This window comes from Muscardinus avellanarius, assembly GCF_963383645.1.
Source record: "Muscardinus avellanarius genome assembly, chromosome: 3".
NCBI classification, from domain to species: domain Eukaryota; kingdom Metazoa; phylum Chordata; class Mammalia; order Rodentia; family Gliridae; genus Muscardinus; species Muscardinus avellanarius.
In genome coordinates, this window is record NC_137788.1 from 99,525,059 (window position 1) to 99,543,728 (window position 18,670).

The following is an 18,670-nucleotide window of genomic DNA, read 5'->3' on the forward strand; positions in this document are numbered from 1 at the left end:
CAATTAAATGGTGTATATATTGTTAGCCTACAGAATGTATGCTAGACTGATAAGAGAAGTCTAGGCCTAAATTCTTAAAAGGTCCAGTAAATCAAGGGACGCAAGCTCATCTCCTCACATGTTCACCATTTGCCCACCTCTCATCAAAGTCCCCTTACAAAGGAAGAGCCCTCCACTCCCGAAGGGTCTCTCTCACGCACTCTGCTGGTGGCCCATGTTCTTCCTTGAACATGCATTTCTTACTTTCCTAAAAAACCTCTTCTGTCACATAAGCCAAGGACTTCACAGATCCTGAGTTGAGGAATTGACCCTTCTTCCATGACAATAAAGAAGAAAAAAATATGCAATTTTCAGGAAAATTGATGGAGCTAGGGGCTATTACACTAAGTGAGATTAACCAGTCTCAGAAAATCAAGGGTCCTATGCTTTCTCTCATATGTGAAAGCCAGAGAGAAAATAGAAAAAAAAAAAAAAAAAAGGAACTTTAGATAAATGTGGAGAGAGACCAATAGAATAATAGAAGGGGATTGTGGGAAGGGATGTGGTGAGGGGAAAAAGATTTGATGAAGGAAACAGTTCAAATAATGCTCTGTCCACATATGAAGGTATCACTACCAATCTCACTGAAATGTACAGGAAGGAGAAGGGGAGCTGGGTGGGAAACACACCAGTGCTGTGTGCCTGTATGTCTGTAGCACTTTGAACCTCACTATGATGTATATTTACAATGTACCAATAAAAGTATAAAAAGAAGAAGAAAACAAAACAACAAACACCAAACTCCTAGATGGCTCTCAAGGCTGCCATGGTCTGTTTCCAGCCGAATCAGGCCCTGGTAGTACACCCGCCAGTCTTCTTCTTGCCATCCATTCCTCCCTGGAGCCCTTCTTGTGGAGGCGAGCCCCGAGTGGACAGGAGGGGAAACTCAGAGACCAGCAGGAGGGACTCAGAGGCATTGCACATCCTTTGCCTTCTGCTCACCTGTCTGTTTACATTACTCCCAGTCTGTGTTTCAAATGGAACTGAAATTCATTCCTGTGTGTCCTGGTTCATATTAGCAAAATGTTTGGTGAGCTCTTTATCAAGGGCTGACAGGTCTGTGCCAACCAGAGGAGGCCGGACACATTCATCACTGCGGCGGGGACGTGCCCTCTGTGGTGCGCCCCGCTCTCCAAACCTCCCCTGGCTCCATCATCACCGCTTGGCTCAGTCAGGCCCGAGAACCCAGTTGTCACACGGGACTGGTCTAGGCCAGTCAGTCATTTTTCATGCCACTCTTGAAGGTCACAAAGGTTGGAGGTTTTCAATTGCAAGCAGGCTGGGTGCAAAGACAAGGGAGCTGCCAGGAAATGACAAGCGGTAGGCACAGTCTTCCCAGGCCGGGCACGTCCCCGCTGCAGTGATGAATGTGTTTGGCCTCCTTTTCCAAAAGTTTCTAGAAACAGACTCATCAAGGAGTTGCAGGGGAGAAATTAAGAGGATTTCTGACTCGTGGTAGCTGCAGAAAGGACCGAGTGGGCTGAAATTTGTTGCTCTTCAGGAAAGAATTAAGCCTTTTGAAGACTGGGGCTGAGTAAATCAGCTAATCCTGTGAGACATAAGCCCAGCTATGCCCTTGAGGACGACTCTGGGTGGGCTAAAAGCCAAGGGAAAAGATAGGAGAATAAAGCTTTCTTCACAGAAAAATACCACAAGATAAGTTCATTAAGTCCAGCAAGATGGCACTGCCCAGTCCCAACTATGTGGGACCCAAGATGGCACCTCCCAATTCTGGCCACGTGGAGACTAATACAGGAATCTAGTTCAGGAAGCAGAAATAAAACCTGACCCAAGGCCTTGTGTTGGTAGCCCTGACTATTATGATTCAATAAAAACCTGTCTCTCTGGGGCTATATAGTCTGTATGATCATGCCATTTGGGGATCAAATCCTGAGCTTTGCCAACTGGGCTCTCATCAGTGACTAAAGAAACCTGCTATCCTACTCTGGCCTCTGTCTCTTGTTTTCTGTGGACCAAGCCTCTTGCAACACTTGGGGAACCAAAATATAAAAATGGTAACAAAAAATGTATAAACATAGACTTATTGTTTAAGCCATAATCAACATAGTTTGATTAAAATACTGATCTGTAATTTCCCTATCAGGAGAAGTGCTGTGAACTGAGATTTCCTGTCACCGTTAGGTGTTTGTTATTCTGAAGAGGTGAATGAGTAGAAAAAATTCATCAAGAACTTGAAGTAAAAGGCAGTGGGCTTAGATCGTAAACTAAAAGACCCCTCCCTCCACGATACACATATTTGAATTTTCTTGAATGAGAAGAGCAATGAAAATGAACTGAAGTGAATATTGCTGTTTTTAGTTTCAAGTTTCAGTGGAATTAAAGCAATCAAAAGGGAGAGTCAGCCGGGCGTGGTGGCACAAGCTTGTAACCCCAGCATTTGGGAGGCTGAGACAGGAGGATCACAGGTTTGCAGCCAGCCTCGGCTACTTTAGTGAGGCCCCCTGCAACTTAGTGAGACCCTGTTTCAAAATAAAGAATAAAAAATAGGGTGGAGGGCCGGGTGTGGTGGCGCACGCTTGTAATCCCCGCGCTTGGGAGGCAGAGACAGGAGGATCGCGCAGGTTCGAAGCCAGCCACGCGCGCCGGCTTAGGAGACCCTGTTTCCAAATAAAAATGTAAAAATGGGTCTGGGAGTGTAGGCCGGAGGTAGAAGGGCTTCCAGGAACCCCAGTACCACCACCACAAAAAAAAAAAAAAAAAAAAAAATAGGGCAGAGGTGTAGCTCCGAGGTCGAATGTCCCTGAGTTCCATCCTCAGACCTGTAAAGGAAGATTCAGTTATGGTAGTTTGCAATTTTACAGCCAAAGTTTCTACATCAGCTTTGTAAGGCAGGAAGCCCACAGATTCCTTGCTCAGGTTATGAGATTCATTGGCAAACCTTACCAACACAGGCAGGATCTCTTCCCTCTTCTCCTGCGATGTCCACGATCTCAGTGATAATGAAAAAGAAGCATAAGTCTCCCACTGCCCTGAAGGTTTCCTCCTGAATGCAGCTCTCACAGATCTCTAGCCTCCATTCCTGCTGTATTTTTGAAAAGAACAGTGTGTTAACTGCTGTGGTCTCCAAGTGCTTTCTCAAGACCTCTTTACCAGCATCGATCTGCACTACAGTGCTTGCTGGGATTTCATCAGCCTCATGCCCACCCAGGGCTATGTTTTCCCAAAAGAATCAAAGTTTCAAACAAAGACCATAAGTATTTTGTTTTCCTTCTTCTCAAGGGTTAAAGGTAGAATGTCTCCATCCTGCTCTTCACCCTTTCTTCTGCACTGGGATTCTGAGCATTACTATTGTTTGCTTCTTTATGTTTTGGTTCCTGTTTAGAAGTTTCATCATTTTTATGTGTGTCCTGATTTCATCTTCACTCAGTCTGTTGACTCATTTTCATGTGGAATATTGTTATGGCCAGGCTTTCACTGTGTCTAGTAGGTTTTCTGTGAAAGTGAAGTTGTTCCTTCTAGACTTTTAGAGAAACATCCCCAAGCTATCTATACATACTTCTCTTTTTGTGCCTTAAACACGTGATGGGCAAATTCAGTGTCAGGGGTGGGGGTATTTGTTGTATTTGGAATAACCGAGGAAGTTTGTTCTTTTTCTCTGTTGATCACAATTGCTGTTAGAACTTGACAATGTGATTTCTGTTTTTATATAGAACAGTGAAGAAAGGGGTAAAACACTGAAGAAAATTTCCCCTTCTCAGTGGACAAGCAGGCACAGTGCTTTTGAAAATTTGGAAAGTTAGCCAGCATTTATTTTATGTTTAAATGGTATAATGACACAAGTATCAGATGGAATAACTGTATGGCCGGCTGAGCATTTATACTCTGTAGAACAGTGACAGATTTTTGATCCCATTGTTACCATTGTTATTTTTAAAAATGTCAAAATGTCTTATCTTTTTACGAGGGCCTTTGAGAAAAATCTCCAGGGGAAAAAAGCTCTGGTGTCTTCTTTGCTGCCAACAGCTTGACTGCAGTGCTGCATTTTCTTGATGAAGGGATGGGAACATATTGAAGTTGACCATCAAACCCAAAGTGACAACATGCTCCACCTAGTTTTGGTTTGAGGAAGTCGCACACTCGGCAACCAAACTTGACATTCAAATGAAACTCCATGGGAAATTTTGCAAGGTAACCTAGAATCTCAGCTAACCTCAGAGTTACTATAAAGAAACCCTAAGTGTTCTAACAGTGGAACACATTATCCAGGAACTTAAAGATACATTGTCAGAACAGCACTTCAGAGCTTTTAAGTACTTATCTCTGATGCTCTCATTCATGGGATGGCTCAAGTTCAACACCTCAGAGGAGCACATGCTGACATGTGCAGAAGTGACTTGCCCATCTTGACACACCTGTGGCAGAGCTTCCCTGTTGGAGAATCAAACAGAAACACAGAGGAAAATATTTATCCATTTATGAAGCCCTCCATCTACTGGATATCAAGCTTTTTCCTGATGTGCATGCCTTGTGGAAGGTCCGGTGACGAAGGTTAAGAATGAACACTATGAGAATGGACAAAAGCATCTAAAAGTGTACTCGAGGAACATTTTGACAGACCAAAGGTCAAACGTATGGCATACATTTTGATACAAAACATGATCCAGATTTAATGGTGGGCACATACATCAAACTATACACAATTAAGTCAGAGCTTCCTATGGATGATTCAGAAACCACTGGACATACCTAAAAGACTTTAAGAATTGGATTTCTCTTATATTTAGTATTTTTAAAAGGCCATAAGGTGTATGTAGGCCACTTACTGAATATCTTTGAAAAATATCTTTCAAAATTGATAACTCAATATCTGGCAATACATATCCTTCCCACAGTGCCCTCAGTTCCATGCCCATCCCCACTCAGAGAGAGTTTTATATGCCAGGCTGCAGAAACAGTAACATCATCGCCATCATCAGCATCATCATCACCACCATCATCATCACCACCACCACCACCATCATCATCATCACCATCATCATCACCATCATCTTGCTTAGTTCACTATATGACCAAGAGTAACTGTATCCCAAAGAGTAACTGTCCTGGTTTCCATGCAGGAAAGTAGCTTTCAACAAGATAACAATAGTTTGAATGCATTAGTCATTGACAATCTGCATATTTAAATGGCTCCTGTTTGAACTTTCATGCTTCCAAGATAGGTAGATTTTCCAGAGCTCAGAAAGTACCATATTTCCCTTCTGTGTGACCTCTGCTAGTGGCCCTTTGAAATTATTTTAGTTAAGTGGTGGCGCACGCTTGTAATCCCAGCATTCTGGAGGCTGTGACAGGAGGATCACGGTTCACAGAGAGCCTCAGCTACTTAGTGAGGCCCTTTGCAAATCAGTGAGACCCTGTTTTAAAATAAAGAATGAAAAATAGGGCTAGGGGTGTAGCTCGGAGGTAGAATGCCCCTGGGTTCAATCCCCAGCACCACAATAAAATAAAATAAATAAATTTTAGGAGGTGAGAAAGAAAGGAGTACATCTTATAAAATGTTACAATGACGCTCACCTTTTACTAGGAGACATTCTAAGCATGTTGATAAACATCTGTAGTGGACAGTTTAGGGGATTGCTGTAGACAGAAATTTGTGAGCTCATCAAGCAAATTTCAGGATAGATTTTATCTTTCTCAAACAATTTGTGTGTGTGTGTGAGTGTGTGTGTGTGTGGTACTTGGGATTGAACCCAGGGGCATACTATCTCTCAGCTACAATCCAATTCCATTTTTATTTTTATTTTGAAACAGGGTCTCACTAAGTTATAGAGGGCTTCACCAAGTTCCTGAGGCTGGCTGTAAACCTGCCATCCTCCTGTCTTAGCCTTCCAAGTTCTGGGATTACAGATGTGCACCACCATGCTTGGCCTCAAATAAATTTAAAGGAACAAGTTTCAGTTAGCTTGAGTGGAAGAGCCTGCATTGTTCTGCACCTGGTCAGGGTGCTATTTACATCTCTTTGTTGAGTTGACATCTTCATGTGCCTTTTGCAGATAAACGTTCAGCACTTCTGTTTCAGGGTCAAGACAGAATCAGAGGCCATCATATGGGTGACTGACTTGTCTGTTTTCTTCTGTCTTTTTCCATGACTATAACTACTACCTTGTCTTGATTTATAAGCAAAATGTGAAAAATATACAAAATACATGCTTCGTGATTTATCTATAAATAATACAGAAAATATTGCTATTATTTGGGGGGAAGGAAATTGATTTTCTATAGTTTATTTCAGCTTAAATAAAATGTGAATTTCATTCTTTTTAGAAAAAGAGGAGAGGAGTTAATTTGGGAGAGAAGACATTAAGTTGGAAGATAGCATGAAACCATTCAGCCCCAACTTCCCATTTCAGAGACCAGAAAAAGGAAACCCAAAGAGATATATTAGCTTGAGGATGCTACTAATAGTCTGATCTTGAAAGGGTGTCAGACTGGAAGATGCAAATCTGGGGGCTGTCAATCAGCCAAGGACTAAGAATCAGTGACTTAAGAAAATACGAAAAGAGCTGATAGCTAAGACCTGAGTCTTGAAGAAATTCTGTGACGAGGAACAGGGTCAAGATACATGTAACCATGTACTTAAAGAAATGGAAGAACAACAATACTCAGTCTAATGGAAGCCTAAAGAGAAGATATTGAGAAGAAGAAAACTAGTCAATAATAGCAATGATCCCAAAATGATGATGAAGACAGGACATAAATAAAAATAGGAAAAGAGGATGTAAACAATTATTGGTGTTTTGATAAGCCTTTAAAAGTAATGTTTCAGTAAGGTGACAAGAATGGAAGGAAAATAAAACAGTGGTGGTGATGGTGGTGATGTGTCTGTGTGTGTAGGATGCTGTCATGTCCACAGCTCAGTTGTGCCAGGGCAGTGGAGTAGGCTGTGGACAGGCCAAAGAAAGTGCCCAGAGATAGATTGGAAACACAGGACTTATTGGGAAAGCTTATAAGAGATGAGTGACCACTCTAAGAAGAGCTCAGTGGTGCCAGGCTGACAGACAGCACCTCCCTCCCTCAGGGTGCTCCACTGTCTGAGCAGTGCTCCCTCCCTCCCATGGCGTTTTGTCCAGGGTGGCTGGCTGGATGAATGACATATACCCTTTCCACCGCACCTTGCCCATCCCCACTAGGAGAAGGTTTTATATGTTGTTCTGCCGATGCAGCAACATCATCAGCATCAGCTTGCTTAGTTTGCTTGTATGACCAACATCCACAGAAGTAAGTGTCCTGGTATCCACGCAGGAAAGTGGCTTTCTTTCTTTCATTCTTTCTTTCTTCTTCTTTCTTTCTCTCTTTCTTTCTCTTTCTTTCTTTCTTTCTTTCTTTCTTTCTTTCTTTCTTCTCTCTCTCTCTCTCTCTCTCTCTCTTTCTTTCTTTCTTTCTTTCTCTTTCTTTTTTTGGTGTAGTGGGGTTCCTGGAAACCCTTCTACCTCTGGGCTACACTCCCAGACCTATTTTTTATACTTTTTTATTTGGAAACAGGGTCTCCTAAGCCAGCGCGCATGGCTGGCTTCGAACCTGCGCGATCCTCCTGTCTCCACCTCCCAAGTGCGGGGATTACAAGCGTGGGCCACCAGGCCCAGCTAGGAAAGTGGCTTTCTACAGATAACACTAGCTTGCCCTGGCTCCCAGGTGTGAGCAAGAGACAGTGGTCTTAAGATAATGTGTATCTAGACTTGCCTGCCCAGGCTTGCTCTCATTGTTCCTTTAACTTTGTTGGGTTTTGGGGAAGAGAGAGTGGGAACATTCAGGGACATGGCGTTTTACTGTCCTTCTCTTTAAGGACAATGTAGAAGTGTTATGCAAGTGTGTGTGTAGGATGTGGTATGAGGTTATAGCTCAGTGGAAAAGTGAACCTGGGTTCAGTCCCCAGTACTTAAAAAAAAACACTCAACTTATGTTTATCAATTCTTTTCCATTTTTTTTTTACTAATTTTAACCTCCAAGTGAAGTTACTTGTGCTAATTCTTCTTATTAAAAATAATACATGTTGGGTGTGGTGGCGCACGCTTGTAATCCCAGTACTTGGGAAGCTGAGACAGGAGGATTGCACAGGTTCGAAGCCAGCCTCGGCTACTTAGTGAGGCTCTCAGCAACTTAGTGAGACCCTGTTTCCAAATAAAATATAAAATAGGTCGGCTACTTAGTGAGGCTCTCAGCAACTAAGTGAGATCCTGTTTCCAAATAAAGTATAAAATAGGTCTTGGAGTATAGCGTGGAGGTTGAAAAGCCCCTGGGTTCCACCCCCAGTACCACCACCACCCACACACACAAAATAATACATGATCTCTATAAAATTATAAAGAAAAGCATAAAGAGCATTACCAAGTATAATAATCCTACCCACCCAGACATAACTAATGTTAACACCTTTCTGTGAGCTTTTCAACAAGGCAATTAAATATTTATTTGCTTGAGGGAGGGGGAAAAGTGATAGATTCAGAGATGGCTGTGGGCAAGGCTGTTCTCTGTGATTGTGGCAATAACCATTGATCTCCACTGAGAGCCAGCAGAATGGCAGTCTCAGTGGAACAGGCTTTTAACTTTCTGGTGCCATAAACTTTTTCTCATCCAGCGGGGAAACACTGCACCTTTACTTATTCATTATGTGGAGATAATGATCACTCGCTGGCAGACCATATACTCTTCATTTTTGCAAGTGTTTAAGGGCCTATTTCGTGCCAGGTACTGGATTATATGCTAAAGACATAGCAAGTATTTAGCCTTCAGTGAGTTTTCACTCTGGTGGGGAACACACAAATAAAGAGGTGACTACAGTGTCATATGCTAAGTGTTAGGAGAAGGGACCACCGGACACTAAGGAGCATTCAAGAAGGACCCAAATACAACTGTGAATGTTTCCAGAAAATGTAACCTTTGTGTTGAGTCTTAGAATCACATAGTAGTTTGGTTGATCATAGAAATTCAGGGTAGAAGGAAAATATTTCTAGAAGGGGAAAAACATAATCAACGGCTCAGAGGAGAGATGGCATGTGCCCATGCATGGTGTATGTGGGAGACTGCAGTTGTAGAAGTGGGTAGAACATAGAGTTCAAAGGTGAAGTGCAGAGGAATGAGAATGAGAAGGGCCTTGGAGACTGTGTGCACGAATTTGAACTTTATCCTGTTATGGTCATTGAATTCTTTGGGAAAAAAAAAAAAGGAGTGAGCCAGGCATGGTAGTGCACAGCTGTAATTCCAGTGCTTGGGAGGCTGAGATAGGAGGTTCTCAGGCCAAAGGCCAGCCTCATCAACTTAGAGCCTGTTTCAAAATTAAAAGGTTGAGGGTGTATCTTGGAGGTAGAATGTCCCTGGATTTGATCCCAGTATGTTGTATGAGGTAATATAGCTCAGTGGTAAAGTGCCCCTAGGTTCAATCCCTAGAACTTAAAAAAAATCACTCAACTTGCATTTTTCTATTTCATGTTTTTAATGCTTTAAAAACCCAAATGAAGTTACCTGTGCTGTGTCTTCTTATTAAAATAATACATGGGCAATATAAAATTATAAAGATAAGCAAAAAGAGCATCCTACCCGCCTAGACTTTTTTTTTTTTTTTTTTTTTTTGGTGGTACTGGGGTTCCTGGAAGCCCTTCTACCTCCGGGCTACACTCCCAGACCTATTTCATACTTTTTTATTTGGAAACAGGGTCTCTTAAGGAAGCCTGCATGATCCTCCTGCCTCTGCCTCCCAAGCTCAGGGATTACAAGTGTGCGCTACCACACCTGGCCCACCCAGACATTTAAAAAAGTATAATTATCAGAAGCTTTACATTTTAGAAAAAAGACTGTAGAAACAGTGTAGAACAGATTGGAAGGTGAGGAGGCTGAGGCAGGAGGCTAGTTGGGAAACTGTTACAACAGGTCAGGCAAAGAAATAAAAATGGAGGCCTGTAGGGGGGAGACCCCACAGTGGGCAGAAAGGTGATGGCTAGAGGGAGAATTGGCTGGACTGGGGTGTTGGCTGAATATATGGGGCCAGCGAGGGAGAATGAAAATCTTCTCTCAGGTCTAGCTTGGGAAGGGTATCCCGAGCAGGGGAGGAGATCATGGAAGTGGGAGAAGACTATGGGAACTTTCAGGGACTCCTGAGGCACCCAGTAAAAACTGAAGGGATGGGTCAGACCCCAGAGACAGATTTGAGCTGAAACTGGAGATAGGAGTTACTAATATACAGATGGAAGATAAAGTTTGGAGAATAATAGGAACCCTTAGAGAAATCAACAGTATAAAGAGAGTCTGGGAAGGTAAGCAATAAACATAGAAATAGTGAAAATTGGATGCCAAGAGGCAATATGTGCAGAAGGGAAGAATCACCACCCAGGGTGGAAGGATGTCAAGTTAGATACTAACTACAATAGTATCAATTAGATTTAGCAACTGGGTCATTGGTGGTCACTGTGAGAGTTCCAGGGTAGTGATAGGAGGAAGGCAGATTGAAGCCAGGGAGAGGGAAGGGAGGAAGTAGAGGTAACAGAAACAACATTTCAGGATCTGACTTCAGTGGGGAGAAATGAAACAGGACAGTAGCTAAAGTAGGTTGATGATTGGATGAAGTCATTATTGTTTTAAAATTTGAGAAAGTTGTTTAAGCAGACTTAAATACTAATAGGAGGGGAGAGAGAAATAATTCTCCCAAAATACTTTCATACTTATTCATTTATTTAACCTAACAGTCTCTCTAGGAATTTATTCATCTTTCCCCCACATTTACAGGTAGGGAAACCAAATGAAACCCAGGAAGATGAACTGAATGTTATACTAAGTGGGACCAATCTCAGAAAGTCAAGGGTCATATATTTTCTTTCACATGTGAATGCTAGAGAGAATATAGGAAACATAGGAACATTATGAGGATAGAGACCAGTAGAATAATGGAAGGAATTTAGGGAGGGAGGTGGGGAAGGAGAAAAGGAGACTTGATGAAGAAAACAGTTCAAATATTGCTACGTCCATCTATGAAGGTATGCCTCCCAATCTCACTAACATGTACAGGGAAGAGGAGGAAGTGGGGTGGGAACTGAAGGGAAGCACCCCAAGTGCTGTGTGCACCTACATGTGTATCACTTTAAACCACATTATAATGTACAATTACAAGGCACTAATGAAAGCATAAAGAGTTTGTTTAAGCAGATTTGAATATTAATAAGGGGGAGAGAGAAACAGCTCATTCAAAATTCTTTTGTATTTATTCATTTATTTAGCCTAACCATCTCTTTAGGAACTTATTAATCTTTCCTCCTCATTTTCAGGTAGGGAAATAAAATGAAAGTCAGAAAGATAAAGTGAATTCTCAAAGATTATATGTCAGAAAAACAAGAGAGATAAGCCTACACTCTGGGGTTCCATCAGACAGTAAAGCTTCAGAAAGAAAAATGCATTTCCATTTGTAAAATCCCCTGAGCTCAGAGCAGATCCCAGGTACTGTAATTATAGTGCCCCCGGCTGGCTCTCCCACCCTCAATTGGGAGGGAACCAATCTTGTAGCTCTTATCAGACTCTATTGAGTCAAAGCTTTAATGAGCAGCAGCAATCTGTTATTCTCCTCCTGTTTGCATGGCAAGTTGCTCTTTTAATTCACATCAGGAGAGGGAGAGGGAGATGAATATTAAAAGCTCACATCAAGGGACTGAGGGAGAGACAGGGAACTCTTCAGTATGCAGGGACAGAACAGGGCTTTGGCTTTGATGTAAGCCCTGGAGCCAGCCCTAGTCTCCAGTGAGCCTGACCTTGGGACTGTTCTTCACTAGACAGACAGCTGGGCTGCTGGAAGGTGGGTGTTCCTGGAACTGTCTGAGCCATGGGCTTGACTCAACCTAGAACAACAACAGAAAAAAACAGTATTTCTGAGATGTGGAGAGAATAATTTGTTCTGGGGGTAGGAGCAAGGTGAGGGGAAGAGTTTCTGTAACTGTATATCTCATTAAAAAAAGAGTATTAAGTCTCACTGGTCTGGATGGTTTGGGGTGTAAAAAAAAGAGGGATGGAAAGGTCTTGTGTCAAGAGTACTGATATTTTATTTTGTGTTTACTCACCTCTGTGGCTAAGATTCTCCAAATTAACTTACTAAACTGGTGAAAATCTCAGATGGAGGCCAGCGAACATTTTAGTAATGTTTGCCACAGCTGCTCAGTTCTTGGTGGTTGATTTCTACAGTGGTTGAAGGCCAGGATTAGTTGTTTAGTTGTTAAGTACAGTGGTTCTGTATGGAGTTACTATTCCACAGTGCTGGCATCTGTGAGATCTAGCACAGTGCATGGAACATGATAAATGCTTAATAAATTTTTGTCCAATGATCAAATGAGTGATCTGTGTTCTTTATTCCTTCATTCAAATGGCCTGTGCCCATTCAACATTTTGTTTATTGAGCACCTACTAAGGAATGGGTCTACAGTAAGCCCTGGGGAGTAATGTGTCTTCCCAGGCATAGCAGATACCATGAGTGCCTGTGTGCATATGCACCTGACACCCATGATCCTGCTACTTACTAAAATCATCAGTGAATCTTTCTGCGTCATGGGTTTCTCTTGTTGCTGGAAATGCTCACTCTGTGCAGAGTATAGGTTTGAGGCCTGGAAGATGCATGCTCCTGGAGTAGTTCTTTAATTAATGACAGATGGGAGTTGGGAGATAAATATCTCAACTTCCTCACCTTTCAGTTGAAACAACTCTGACTTTGTTTTACACAGCCTTCTGGAGGTTTCTTGTGGGGTGCAGCCCATTTCCCATGGAAACCTAGGTTGAATTCTTGCCCTTCCTTATTTCCCACTTCCATGGCTGTGTTTCTGGGGCCCCCAAATAAACCACCTGTTATCAGATCTTTGTTGCAAGGTCTGATTTGGGAGAACCTAACTTATAAAACACCATTTGCAGTAAGCACATTTGAATAGGATTGGGAAAGATGGAATGAGTTTCTATCAGTCAGCAGTTGGAGGCAGAGGGTGAGAATGAGGTGAATGGTTGGCGAACCAGCAATCACAGCTGAGTATTTGCCTAAGTGGGATGACTTGGACAATAAGCCATTTTGGAGTAGTACTGTAGTGGTTTGAATAGTGTCCCTCCAAAACACATGTCCATCCAGAACCTCAGAATGTGGCCTTATTTGAAAACGGGGTGTTTGAAGATGTAATTGAGGAGATAGAAAGGAAATAGGCAGATAGGGAAGAGGCCTTGGCAGAAAAAACTTAATTTCCTGAGGGGCGACGAATATCAGCTCTTCCAAGGTTCAGAGATAAGAACCAAAGCTTCACAAAACCATCTGTTTACTAATCAACAAACCCAGGAGACATCACTGGAGCAAGTCTAACACTCCTACTGAAAGGAGACTCTTCAAAGGACATGCAAATACCCTATGCAAATTCTGAGAGCTGCTTCCCAGAATTCCCAGAATCCCAAACTCACCACAACCAACAGAGGACATGCAGACATATATAAACCCCTAGCACGGTCACCAAGAGGGGATTTCCCTCTCTGGGAAACCTTCTGCTTTGGGGAGCTTTTCTCTCTCTCTCAGGTCGCATTAGCCTTGAGAGAAGGCAGAGTGCAATTGAGGGCACGTGGCTTGGGCTACACTCGGATAGTGACCTGAAGGCCTCTGCTGGACATCAAGGCCGACCAGGGCCCCTAGGGGTGACCTGCACCTCTTTTCTGGCAGATCGTGTGGACTCTGGGAGAAAGCAGCTCGCAACTGAAGGCATTTGGTTTGGGCTACTCTCAAGTATTGTCCTGAAGGCAGATGCTGGACTCCAGAGTTCCAACAGCCCCTTTGGGGTGTTCGGCCACTTTTCCCTATTCCCTGCTGCTTCCAATAAACCTTTTTACTCTCCTTCCTGCAGTCTTCAGGTGTCATTCTTCGCTCGCTGCAGACAAGAATCTGGTAAGGAAACGCCGAGTGTCTTCTCAAGAAACTCCATTTCATCTTTGATGAAACGCCAGGTTTCTTCTCAAGAAACCCCCTGTTTCATCTTGGGGGCTCAGAAGAAACCCCCATTTCATAATTAATTAAGATGATGTCATACTGGATTGTGGTGGGCCTAACTCCAATGTCTAACGCCTTATAAGAAGAGAAAGAGCGCACTTAGACACACATAGGGGAGAAGCCACATGATGGTAGAGAGGGTCATTGCAAGGGGCAGCTACAAGCCAAGGAACCACAGACAGCTGGGAGCATGGAAGCCAGGAGAAGCAAGAAGATCTTGTCTCCTAAAGCCTCCAGAGGGAGAACTAGAAGAGAATAAATTCCATTGCTTTAAGCCACCAGTTTGTTTGTAACACTCTGTTCTGGCAGCCTTTGGAAAGTAGTATAGATACGAAAACAAAATAGAGAAGAAATGTGGAAAATATAAAGTGATTTGCAAATACAAGGTGGTTCTTTTTTTCTCTGATTATTTTTCTTTCAATTCCCTACTTCTCTAGGACATAGTGTTCATTAATTAGGTAGAAAACCTTGAGAGGAATGGCAGGCTGTTTCTCCTCTCTTTCTGTGGGCCCACATCTGCAGAGATTGGGTCTGTGTTTGCTGCAGGCAGATGCCTGTTCTCCAAGCTTTGGGGTGAGGAGGATGGAGGCCCTTAGAGAGTACTAAGGCACTGAGAAATGTCAGCCTAATGCTCACTCAGTGGGTTGAGAGAATGTTCTGCTGCCTAACGAGCTTTGAAAACTATTTACAAGGTAACTTCAAAGCCATGAGCTAGAAAATTGGATAAGAAGCCCAAGGAAAGGGAGAATACATTATGTTAAGAGAGAAGTGAGGAGGGGGATGGCAGGGAGACTGCCAGAGTCTTCCACATCCCCACAGGGCCATCTCACCATTTGTCTTCTGCATGGGCTTTGATCAGACCATGGGAGGGCCTCCCCTGGTTCCAGGCACCCGGGGTCCTTTCCTTTGCTCTCAGATTCTGCACACTCTACCACCCATAGGGCATGATTTGATAAGAAAATACCCCCTGCTTTCAAATACTTCCCCACTTGCTACCTTAATCTTTCTTTAATTATTGACCAGTCTGCACACAAAACAAAACACCAAGGAATTCACAAGCAAGGGGGGCAGGAGCAATAACAAATTAGCTTGCATCTTGACTCAGGTGTAAACAACTGTCATCAAAGCAAGTTCTGAGGGAAAGGGAGAAAGAGAGCAGATAAAATCTCAGTCCCTTCTGACTCTTTCTAGAATCAGGCCTGAGGACCCCGCTCCCAGGGGCTAAGAACTCAGGACCAGCTCCTCATGTCTTTTTGTTGTCAAATGTTTTTCGAAGAAAGTCTCCTTCATGTGGAGCTCTTCTCTATCCCTTTCCAGGGAAGCTCTTGCTTGAAGCTCTCTCATTTTGGTATTGCACCTACTGAATAGGCAGCATCTTCTCTATTTGGCTGCAGACAGGAGCTATGTTGAGAAGATTGCTTCTACTGAAAAATTTGCATGGGTTAATTTGTAATGGCCTAGGATCAAGGGTAGGAGTCCATGGGCATACTACCTTCAAGCTACATATCCAGCCTGACTTTATTTTTTATTTTTAAACAGGGTTTCACTAAATTTCAGAGGGCCTCATTAAGTTTCTGAGGTTGTCCTCAAGCCTCCAGTCCTCCTGTTTCAGCCTCCCAAATACTGGTATTACAGATGTGCACCACCATACCTGGATCCTTGCTTTCTTAAGGCTTCTGTAGTGACAGCAGAATTAGTACCTGAGAAAGCAAGGAATCCTAGAGCATTGTATGGGTCCAAGGGGTTGGTAATACCTGGTCCAGCTTTCCAAAAAACCTACTACTTATCTTTTTGTTTTTTGGGGGTCTGGGGATGGAACCCAGAGGCATTCGACCTCTGAGATACACCCCCTGCCCTATTTTTATTTATTTTGAAACCAGGTCTCACTGAGTTGCAGAGGGCCTAAGTAACTGAGGCTGTTTGTGAACCACGATCATCCGGTCTCAGCCTCCCGAATACTGGGATTACAAGTGTGCGCCACCACGTCCGGCTCCTACTAGTTATCTTTTATCCCAAGACTTTCTTCCTATGTTTACACTGCTCTGTGCCTTTACACATTTTATGGTATGAGGTCTAGAACAAGCTTAATGTCACCAATAATAATAACAACAAATACTCATTGCTGGCATTATCTTGGATGACCCTTTAAAGAGATAATCCTCTTACCAATGGGGAGATGGAATCTTACAAAACTTAAGGCTCCCAACTTCACAACCAGGATTAGCCCACCAGGGTAGTTAGTTGGGTAGTTATCACAACTAGGATTTGAACCCACACCTATCTAATCTATAAGCCTGAATCCTTGACAAGGCTCAGCCTCATAAAATTCTCTCAATTCTTCTTCCACTGTTCTCTACATGCCTTCTCTCTCTTTTCAGCTGGACTGATAAATGTTCAGCAAGGGTCTTGGAATAACTTTCATTGGTTGAAGAGAGGAGTAGGGTAGGAAGAGATGGCCAATTTTGCTTCTGTCTCCTTTCTAACCCCAAATAGTTCTTTCTAAGTATTTAATTCAGCTGCCACGTTACCCTCCTGGAGTAAGCCTCTTCAGAGTCTCTCTCTAGCAGCTTCTACTTCCATGCCCAGACCAATCTCTTTATGAAAGAGAGATTTGGAGATAAAGCTTCAAAATAGTTTTGTGGATCCTCATATAAACATGTTTGAGGGCATTTAAGAGAAGAGTTATATCTCCCAGCATGAGTTTGACCCTTTTCTTTTCCTTTTACTCTCAAGGCAGATACATCTCAGATACTAGACAAGTAATTAGCTTAGTTTTGGCTCATAAACTTTACTAGAGCCATATAGGCTGTTCATAAATATGACCTCTACCATGCATATCCTGATTCAACCCCCCTTTTTTTGCCTGGCTGTTCACTTTTGAGAGCCTTGCTGCTGGGTATCCTTGGGGAATAAAGGCAAGGAGGACTGTGTTATTGGCTCCTGATTTTCCATGTTCAAGGCTGGTCTGACGAAGCTCAGAACAAGGAACGCTGAGATAAACCAGGACTCAGGCAAAAGACCTGACAGGACTAGGCTATTACAAGTACAGTGGTACCCCCAAGGGAGGCTCTGCCACACTGTAAGATTGGGTTAGTCCATTCTGAAAGCAAGGCTGGATTTAAAGGTTGGAGCCATGGGAGCCAAGTCCTTCCCTCATACGGGGCTGCCAGGAACTCCAGGATGTAAATTAAAACAGTTGGCCTTGACATCACCATATCAGGACTGGATTGGCTCAGGGACAATATTCTCATCCTATCATCTATCTATTTATCTATCATCTATCTCTTTCTCTCCCTTCCATTTTCATCACTGCAGAAGGGGTGAAAATATTCACTGGCTTCATTGTTCCCAGGTCATATCCAAAATGAGCAAGGAGGAGATAGGAAATAGTTACAGTAGGAAACAGCTGTCTCTAGGAGAAGAGGCTGGAGTACTTTGTAATTATCCTGAGGATCTCTTGGAAGATGGGAAGACATTGGTGTTGAATAGCAATGACAATAAAACCTGCCTGCCAGGGGTCCTAGTGTGTGTATACCTACTATATACTTAAAAAAAATCCCTTTTACTGGACCATTAGCAACTTGTAATCAGGCCATGGTCTCCATTTTTTTTTTTGTTTTTTTGTTTTTTTGTTCCCAGTGCCGGGTCCTAAGAAGAGACAAGGAAATCTCTGAGACAGACACAGTGCTGAGTTCTGGGAGGTTAGACCTAAATGAGTCATAGCATCTGCCCTCAAGATGTCTGAAGTTCTCAGGAGGAACTAGAAATGACAGAAAATGCCATCATTGTGATAGTGATGTAAACAGGGCACAGTGCAAACTCAAATGAGCTTGACTCTGCCATTAGGAGAGTCTTGGGGAGGACCCCTCCCATGGAGATGGACCTCAAAGGGTATTTGTTGGCTTGGACTGGAGTAGCAGATGTGGAGCAGTGGTCCTAGAAATCTGACTCTATGGCTACTCTCTTCTTTCTTGGCTTCAGGCAAGAAACTCCTGGGCACCCAAGAGTTCTCATGCCTCCACTTTATGGACCCAAAGTGTCATCTGGGGTCTGCATTATTCTGCCTCCCACCCTATACAACAGTTTGTTCCTGTCCCTCCCACCTGCCTCTGCAAGTGCACAAAGAGACTCACTCTCTGTACACACACTTTGTTCCCACTGGACTGCAGCACCCATGGCAGCCGTGGGCCATCCTGCCACAGTGGGCTGGGGAGCCTGGACAGACAGGTGAGCCCATCTGTGAGGGCCTGCACCTACACCCCTCCTGCCTCCCTGTGGCGTGAGGTCCACACACCTTATACTATTTCCTCCCCAAAACTTTCCTGTTCTCTTCCATTTTACCCACATTCCTCCTCCTCCTCCTCCTCCTCCTCCTCCTCCTCCTCCTCCTCCTCCTCCTCCTCCTTCTTCTTTCTTTTTCTTCTGTGGTACTGGGGTTCCTGTAAACCATTCTACTTCCCCAGACCTATTTTATACTTTTTTATTTGGAAACAGGGTCTCTTAAGCCAGCGCGGCTAGCTTTGAACCTGCGCAATCTCCTGTCTCGGCCTCCCAAGCACGGGGATTACAAGCCCGTGCAACCACGCCCGGCTCACATCCCTACTTCTGTGCCCATCCCTGTCTCCTTCATCCCCG